This window comes from Protopterus annectens, chromosome 8.part0 (genome assembly GCF_019279795.1).
Source record: "Protopterus annectens isolate FY-2018-M chromosome 8.part0, PAN1.0, whole genome shotgun sequence".
NCBI lineage: Eukaryota > Metazoa > Chordata > Ceratodontiformes > Protopteridae > Protopterus > Protopterus annectens.
In genome coordinates, this window is record NC_056741.1 from 146,247,291 (window position 1) to 146,256,273 (window position 8,983).

The window sequence follows — 8,983 nt, forward strand, 5'->3', positions numbered from 1 at the left end:
AAACCACACACACATACACACACATAAACACACATAAATATATATATATATATATATATATATATATATATATATACACACACACACACACACACACACACACACACACATATTTCTATTATTTATTTATTTTATTTTACATTTGTTTACTGGGCTGGTCCGACTGGATGTATTTCCATTTTCAGCAGAGGCCCGGGGAGAAAAGCTCCACATAGAGACAAACACAGTTACATTATATATAAAAAAGTAGCAGGCAAAACATGATTCTAGACTACATTACACAAATGATACTTACATACTAGACAGGACATCACCATTAAGTTCTGTTACAGAAATACAAGATAGAAAGGTTCTGTAACAGTAAAACATTTGCGGAAAGTATAAAGTACATTCAGGAAATTACTTTCACATCCAAAGTTCTTTAATAGTTTGTAATAGTTACTACTTGTAAAAGGTGTTTATGAGAGAAGCTTCTCAATGGGTAAGCAGAAGAGAGTAATGAAAGAAGGTGTTATAAAAAGAAAATTAGTGGAATCACTAGATTAGTCAGGATTGATGCATGGGCATAACCAGTGTGTTTTAAGGTGTTTTTTAAGCTTTTGTTTAAAGAGGAAATGGAAGTTAGAGCAGTAGGTAGGAGATTCCAATATTTACCGATGGTATTGGAGAATAGGGAGTCACCAGCAATGTTGTTAGACTTAGTTAACCTCACTAGAAATTTACTTGAAGAGCGTAAGGAATTTAGGTTAGTATAAGGGGTAATAAGGTTAGAAAGTATGGGTGTGTTATTAGGTTGGTAAAATATCCTATGGGCAAAGGTGAGTTGGGAAAGTTATCAACATGTTTTTTAGTTCAAACCAGTGTAGTTGCTGTAGGTTCTGACAGTGGTGAGTTCTAAATTGGTTCCCAGTAGCAAACCTAGCAATACTATTGTATGTGTTAGCTAGTTTAGAGAGATTATTTTTCTTTAGGTTAGTGTATATGGGTGAAGCATAGAGAAGAGTAGAAATAAGATGAGAGTGAGCAAGTGTAGCTTTGGCTGTTGGAGTTAAGAAGGTTTTAATTCTGTAGAAGGAGCCCAGTTTTCTATTTACGGTTTTAATAGTATTATTAATGTGATTATCAAAGTGAGGTTATTGTCTATAGTGATACCTAACAGCTTGGTGGTAGAATCAGGGGATATATGGGTGCCATTTTTGGATAAGATAGTGAATTCTATTGGGGAGGACTTAATAGTAGGCTTAAAGAGCAGGAGTTTGGTTTTTTTTTGGCATTCAAAAGGAGGCAGCGTTTTAAGAACCATGCCTCAACTGTGTTAAATACATTCTGTGTTAGTGTTTGTACTTCAGATATGGTTTCAGCAGAACATATGAGTGTAGAATCATCTGCATATTGTATGCATGTAGCTTGAGGTATAGCTACTTGTAGGTCGTTCATGAATAAGGAGAAAAGAAGAGGTCCTAGAATGGAGCCCTGGGGGACACCGAGAGAGACTGGCAGAAGAGATGAAAGTTTGTTATCCCAGAGAACTGCCTGTTGCTGAGGTAGGAAGTGAACCCGTGAACAGCCTTGAGGTCTAAAGAAAGAGATTCTATGTTTTTTATGAGCAGGGGATGGTTAACCATATCAAAGGCTTTTGACAGGTCTATAAAGAGTGCTGATGAGAGGATATTTTTGTTGCGGTTTTTATTGATGAAATCAGTAAAGGATAGGAGAGCAGTGGTGGTACTATGAAATGGCCTAAATCCGTGCTGGCAGTTCGCTAGTAAGTTATGTTGAGTTAAGTGGTCCATTAACTGATAGTGAATACATTTCTCCATAATTTTTGCTAAGGGTGATGAGTGCTATAGGCCTGTAGTTAGAATACTCATTAGAGTTACCTCCTTTATGTAAGGGGATAATGTGGGAGATTTTCCAGATAACAGGGATGGTTTCTTCAATGATGTTTCTATTTATAAGGATGGATATGGGATAGGCAACTGCATCAGCTGCTTTTTAAAGGTATTCTGATGGTAGTTGATCAGCAGAGGGGGTGCAGGGTTTAAGTTTTTGGATAAAGGTGGTAGAGATGGGTTGTAGTTGGAATATAGGGAGATTTGAAGATGTGTAGCTAGGGAGGTTAGACTTGTCTATGGAAAGGTGACAGGCTAGTGAATTAATGGTATCAGTAAAAAAGGTATTAAAGGCATTAGCAGTATCATGTGATGTATTCTTTTCAGCCCCTAAGGGGGGAGGTGTACTAGTCTGGCCTGGGTGTAGTAGTCTATTTAAGGTTGACCAGAACCTTTGGGGGTTATTGTGATGTATTTGCTGCAATTTACAATAGTAGTTCTTTTTGTCTGCAAGTATGGCTTTTTTAGTACCATTTCTTAACTGTCTAAAGGTTTGTTGATCAGAGGTTGACTTGGTAGCTCTCCACTTTGCCCACGATTTGTTTCCAAGTAATAATTTTTGTCTTGTTTCTTTAGTCAGCCAGGGGGCAGACTTAGATTTAACTCTAATAGATCGTTTTGGTGCATGTTTATCAAGGATTGTTAAGAATTTGGCATTGAAATATTTAACAGCATCTTCAAGTGGGAGAATTTTTAGAGGGCTCCAGTTGCAGGCATTTAGTTCAGTTTTGAATAAAAATAGGTTAAAGTGTTTATTACTTCGTGAGATCCTATAGGTTAGGGTGTTAGTAATATCACTCTTTTGTCTTATGATGCAAGTTAAAGTATGGTCGCTTACATCAAGCAAAGTACCTATTAAATAAGTTTGTTGTTGTTTGTTAATAAGAATCCAATCTAATATACTTTATTTGTTGTTAGGTTTATTGATTCTAGTGGTGGTGTTTATTGTCTGAGTAAAGCCATGAAGATTAATGTGTGAGGAAGTGTTGTCTGTATTGATTGAGAACCAGTCATAGTTAAAATCTCCTAATATGATAGTTTCTTGTGGATAAGTAGAAAATACCCAACTAAGGATATTTTCTATTATGGTAGAATTATTTCCAGGAGGTAGATAGATACAGACAATATAGATTGATTTGTTTGGGATTAATTGCAGTTTAGAAATAAGGAGTTCAGCCTTAGTATCCTGTAGTGGGTTAGAGGGTACTGAGGAGATTTGTAGTCCAGTCTTAAACAGCAGTGCTACTCCCCCACCTTTATGTGTCTAAGTATATTGTAACCTGGGGGAATTATTTCATTATCTTTAGTACAAGGTTTCAACCAAGTTTCAGTTAGACAGAAAATGTCAAAGGAGTGATTTTCAAGGAGAGCATGGAGATGGGCAACCTTGTTGTTAATACTGCGGATATTAAGATGTCCTATATGTAAGGCATTAGAGTCAGTGGTTAGGGTTGGAAGGGTGGAGTTTGTGATAATATGACTTGTTTTACCAGAGGTATTAGTTGGTCCTGGGTTAGGATGTATGTTACCATCTTTTAGGGTTGGAGTTTTAAATTGTAAGGATGGTTTACAGGAGAAGCTGGTTAGATATTTCAGTCTCCTTAAAGTTGGATTATTGAATTTAATATGTGCAAGTCAATGGTATTTGGCTAGCAGGTAAGTTAGAGGTGGATGTGATGTTTAAATGAGTCAATTTTTGGGTAGTAAAATCAATGGCTGTTTGTTTGAGAGAGTAATCGATGTGGTAATTATTTACTTTTTCATAGGAGGTAAGGAGATAGGACAATGTGAGAACTAGAGTAGGTATGGATATGAGTATTAGCTTGGCTAAGCTGCTTTTAGTTGTAGGAGTTTTAGGTAGGGTACTTTTAGTTTTAGAAGACATACTGCTAAGAAGAGTTAAGGAACCCTACAGAGACAGAGTTAGGATATAACTACACTATGAATTATAGGTAAGGTATAGTCTTTTCTGGGAAGAAATAGCTGCAAGTATATGAGTAAGGTAAGATAGTATAAGAGAAGGCTGTAGAAAAAGTAGAATAGGTGCGATGAGGTGGAGTTGTATTAATTGGTAGTTGGTTAGGATAGGTTGTTTCAGGGAGGGGGTGTGGTGAAGGACATATAATTGTAGGACCACTAGGGGTGGGTGTGATATGGGGGTAGGGTAGGGGAGCGAGGCAGGATATGGGGGTAGGGTAGGGGAGCGAAGCGGGGCAGAGACAATTAGTAGAGTGTGCGAAGCCAATCAGGCCTTTCAGTGAAGCTAAGCACTGATGTCTCTTAGCTAGGTAGAAAAACACCTTATTATGGGAACTTAATAATAAGATTACTACTAAAGTTAATATACAAAGTTAAGGTAAGAAACACCTTATTGTGGGAATATAAAAATAAAGTTAACACAAATCCAGCAAACTCTTACTTTGTAAAGTGGAGTCTACTGTAAGATCTCATGGGTAGAATTAATGCCTAGACTAGAGAGTTAGCAACAGGCGGCACAGAGATCCAGGGCAAAAGCTCCGAAGTGCATTAAATGCTATCAGACGCTGTGTTCTGCTGCCCTCTAGAGGCGTAGTGGAGAAAGGACTTCAACTGTAAAACTAAGTAAAAAATAACTAGTAACTACAGGGAAGGAAAAAAATTATATAACTAGTAACTACAGGGAAGGAAAAAAATTATATTATATATATATATATATATATATATATATAGAGAGAGAGAGAGAGAGAGAGATTTATATATATATATATATATATATATATATATAGAGAGAGAGAGAGAGAGATTTTATATATATATATATATATATATATATATATATAGAGAGAGAGAGAGATTTTATATATATATATATATATATATATATATATATATATATATATATATATAGAGAGAGAGATATTTTATATATATATATATATATATATATATATATATATATATATATAGAGAGAGAGAGAGATATTTTATATATATATATATATATATATATATATATATATATATATATAGAGAGAGAGAGAGAGAGAGATATTTTATATATATATATATATATATATATATATATATATATATATATATATATATATATATATATATATATAGAGAGAGAGAGATTATATATATATATATATATATATATATATATATATATATATATATATCCACATATACACACACACATACATACACATTACTTCTGGTCCAAAAGGTTAAGCATTACCAACTTTATAAAGAATCACTCTGGGCCATTACTGTAGTGTGCATACTGAGCATAAGGTCAATACAATGGAAACAGAAAATAATATAAAATGTCATACGATGACAGTGATGATTTTTACTTCTGATGTACTGGGAACTCAGTAAAGAAGTATTCCAAATCCCTTTTTATTCTGCATACTGAACAGTTCATCACACCACCCCAAGGAAAATGGAGAATACTTCAAAAATCCAGACTGTGAAAGTGAGGACATATGGGCACCTGCATATGGACATGCATAAAGGGCCAATATTTCATTATGACATTTTCAAGCAATACCAACTGGATCCTCAGATACAGGAGGCACATAAACCATAATTCCACTCAGTGATCACCTTGAGGCTTAAGTTAAGCAATAAAAACCACACTTTATTCAACAACACAAAAAATCAGGTAAGTGTTTTCATCCGTCTAGTTACGCAACTTTTTCAAAACCCGCATGAAGCACATAAAACTACTATTTTACTCCAAGAAACTACAGCACAGTTCAATGCTGAATGACTCCATCACTAGCTGTTTGAAAGCAGGGCACTGTAGGCACAGAATATTACAAATGAAAATAATTTTTCCAGGTGAAATATTAACATTTATATTTCTGGTATGCTCAGTAAAGAAGCACTCCACATCATTACTGTAGTGTATTCTGAATACTAAGGAAAATTTCACAACATGGAGACAGAGTACAGTACAAAATATGAAACCGTGGCCATGCAATCATACGACATAATGTATCTATATGCATAACAGGCTACACCTCAAGTACATCCTTGACATTTCAGTGAGAAAAAGTTAGGTCAGATTAACGGGAGTGTTCATGTAGAAAATGCATGAAGTTTAGAACTGCTATTCTACCCTTAGGGATTTCAGTGCAGCTCACTGCTGAATTTCACTGCACCACTTCACAGCAGTTTGAAAACAAGACACTGTACCAAGTCATGTTACACTCACATCCATAAGAGAAAAGAAAATGAAAGTTACTAATGAATTATATTTTTACTTCTTGTATTATAACATTTCAATAAAAAAGTATTATTTTCCATTATCACACTTTGCATTCTAAGCAAACACAACACACACAATGAAAACAGAGAATAATGTAAAATCTCAGACTGTGACAGTGAAGACATAAATCTCCACTTGTATATAAAACACTACAGCTCAATCGCCTTCAAGATTTCAGTATGAAACTTTCAGGTAGTAAGTACATGTTACTATATTTCAGTACAGCTGAGAAAGGAGTATGACCAGATGGCTTTAGCTGCTTTGAACTATGGTACTTATGCTTGTTGTAACTGAATTTCTCTTCTTGTCAAGAAATATGTAGCATTTTAATATGATGGCAACTAATTAAAAAGCCATTCAAGATAATTACTATATTCTGCATAACGAGTAAGTTCAGTGCAGCACTCACAATGAAGAATGCAGAATAACAGCACTTGTACACCTGAGAGCACACAGAACAACAAACTAAGATAATACGGTAGAAGACAGTTAAGTAAGAACAGCTGAATAAAGTACAAGTATTTTTTTTTTTTTTTGTGGACAGGGAGGAAACAGAGCACATTAAGAGATTATAGGGGTTGTCGTTCCAAGTGCTCTCTCTGTACACAGAAGAGATGGGACTGGTAGGAGTGTCTGAAATCAAAATATGATCTCACTGTACTCAGTTGAGTGACCAAATGAAATGGGTCCAGGAGTGGAGTCAAAAAACAAATTTACAGCAGGGGCGGAGAATTCCAAAGACACCAAGATTAACAACACAACAAGAACAGGGAGGGTGGCAATCTGGCAGACAAACTGCAGAATAACAAATACCACAATATTCAATGAAACAAATGTATACAAATCTTAAACGATAAAGTGCAGAGAGAAGTATACTTAAATCAGCTTGCATGTCCAGTTGATTTTCCCAGGTAAATCACAGCCAGCCAGCAGCTCATATATTGAGCAGAAATGATTCACAGAAATGTGAGTAACACTGAATATAAAGCAAACAGACCCCACCGCTAAGAGTTAATATAGAAATTCAAAAAAAGAGAAACAATCTGCAATTTACCCAGATGGCTATACTTTTCACACTTCTAACAATTCGTCTGCAGAAAGACAGAGACCACAATATTCAAAGAAACAAATACATTCTAGTCAAACAATAAAGTGCAGAGAGAAGTATACTTAAATCAGCTTATGTGTCCAAACACTTTAATAACTTACTCGTTACTGGTAATCATCAGGCATTGCACAAAACAACTGAATAAACCCTTCAACCAGCACCGTACAACAGTTTTCAGACAATCAAAAAATGTTCAGTTCATGCTCAAATTATTAACTACTGCAGTACCCTAACACGGGCATGCTGACAGATGCCATAAACCCATCAGATATTTCCAAAAAAAAACCTGCCGGGGGGGACATAATGCCCTCAATAAATGACATAAACAATTCATAATGCTAGCAGTAAGGTTGAAAGAAATACAGTATTTCTCTCCCCGTATACCAACTATTATTTTATTAAGAACAATCACACGAAGTACCCTCTGGGAAAGTAGGCGGGGCTTAATCGCGTTTTTCTTAATGTCAATAATTCATAAGCATTTACCGCTATATTCTGATTTTAACTTACTTTCATGGTCTTTGCAATTCCTTTTAACAATAACCCCCTCTTACCGCTAAAATCCCGGGTATCGCAGCGCGGTAACCGCGACTGCTTCCCCAGTATTAGTCTTTCTCTGTTTGTTCTAACTGTGTACACTATTTTTCTGCTGCCGTACTACTTCCGCTCACCCCACACTGCATTTCCTGGAGATAGTCGTACCACATAAACATATCCCCCATGGATAGAAACAAAAGTCAGTCTGAAGTTGTAGGGCTTGTATAATATACAGGATAGGATAACGTCTGCACGGTGTATTTAGTAAGCCACTCCCAATATTTATATTACTTGGTATGGTGTATACAATTCTGAACCTGATGTTATTGTTTTCTGCTATTTTTTGTTACATGAAATATGATGCTGGGAACACATGCATCAAGTCCTCAGAGAAAGCAAAAACGCTTCGTCCAGGGCACGTAATAATATAGGTGATATTCTTCGGTGATTTTTGAAATCCCGTCTAGGCTTGTATGTCAAATTCAGTTTTACATTTCCCTTCTGATTAGTTGCTGGATTTTTTTCACTTTACACGTCGTCGGGTTTGAGTTGAATATGTTCAAAGAAGGAAGGACCTTACTGGGTAATCTCCAAGGGAAGTACCTCGCACTCTGTTCCGCGCAGCTTTGGGCGTGGAGTGGGCGCAACGTACATGATTGGCAGGGTGACCGTACACGATTGGCAGGTGAACTACCGTGGAGCGTCGGTGACATGATAAGTTACTGTAGTTCAGAAAAGTTCAGTAAACTGCATTATGCAGCATCGGTAATTTTATTAATTATTTAAGATCAGTAAAACAGGCATATAGCCACTCCCGCGCTATAAAAAGTACAAGGTGTCAACAAATTTAAAACAAGCTAGTCCCAATCACACTTTAACGTTTTTTTAATGACACCGCTCTAATAATAGCACGTTCAAATCAATAAAGCGGTCACAGGACAGTTAAAAGAGGAACACTGAAAAAATATAATTTCTGAATTTTATTAGTCAAAGTTCTGATGCTGAATATTTCAAAGAAAAAAAGGAGGCAATATTACTTTACAACACCAAACCTTAAGTATAAAACCTCCAGTAATGTGCATGCTTTGAAGATAAATAAATCCTGCGCAGCTCTGATATTGTTTTGGCTTTGACTATGAAACATTGCGACACTACAACTTTTACCAAATGCAGTTCAGAAATAACATT

At 35.7% G+C, this 8,983-nt stretch overlaps 1 protein-coding gene across 3 annotated transcripts in view; it reads right to left on the bottom strand.

Moving 5' to 3' along the window:
* PHC1 (polyhomeotic homolog 1) overlaps nucleotides 1-8,373 on the bottom strand; it is a 1,492,233-nt gene extending 1,483,860 nt beyond the window's left edge. Inside the window, exon 1 of one of the 3 annotated variants that reach the window (XM_044079657.1) lies at nucleotides 7,769-8,373. The gene's annotated coding sequence lies outside the window, so the exon portion shown is untranslated. The remainder of the gene's footprint in view (nucleotides 1-7,768) is intronic. The other 2 variants (XM_044079656.1, XM_044079655.1) reach the window with 2 other exon arrangements.
* Nucleotides 8,374-8,983: the final 610 nt, after the last annotated feature.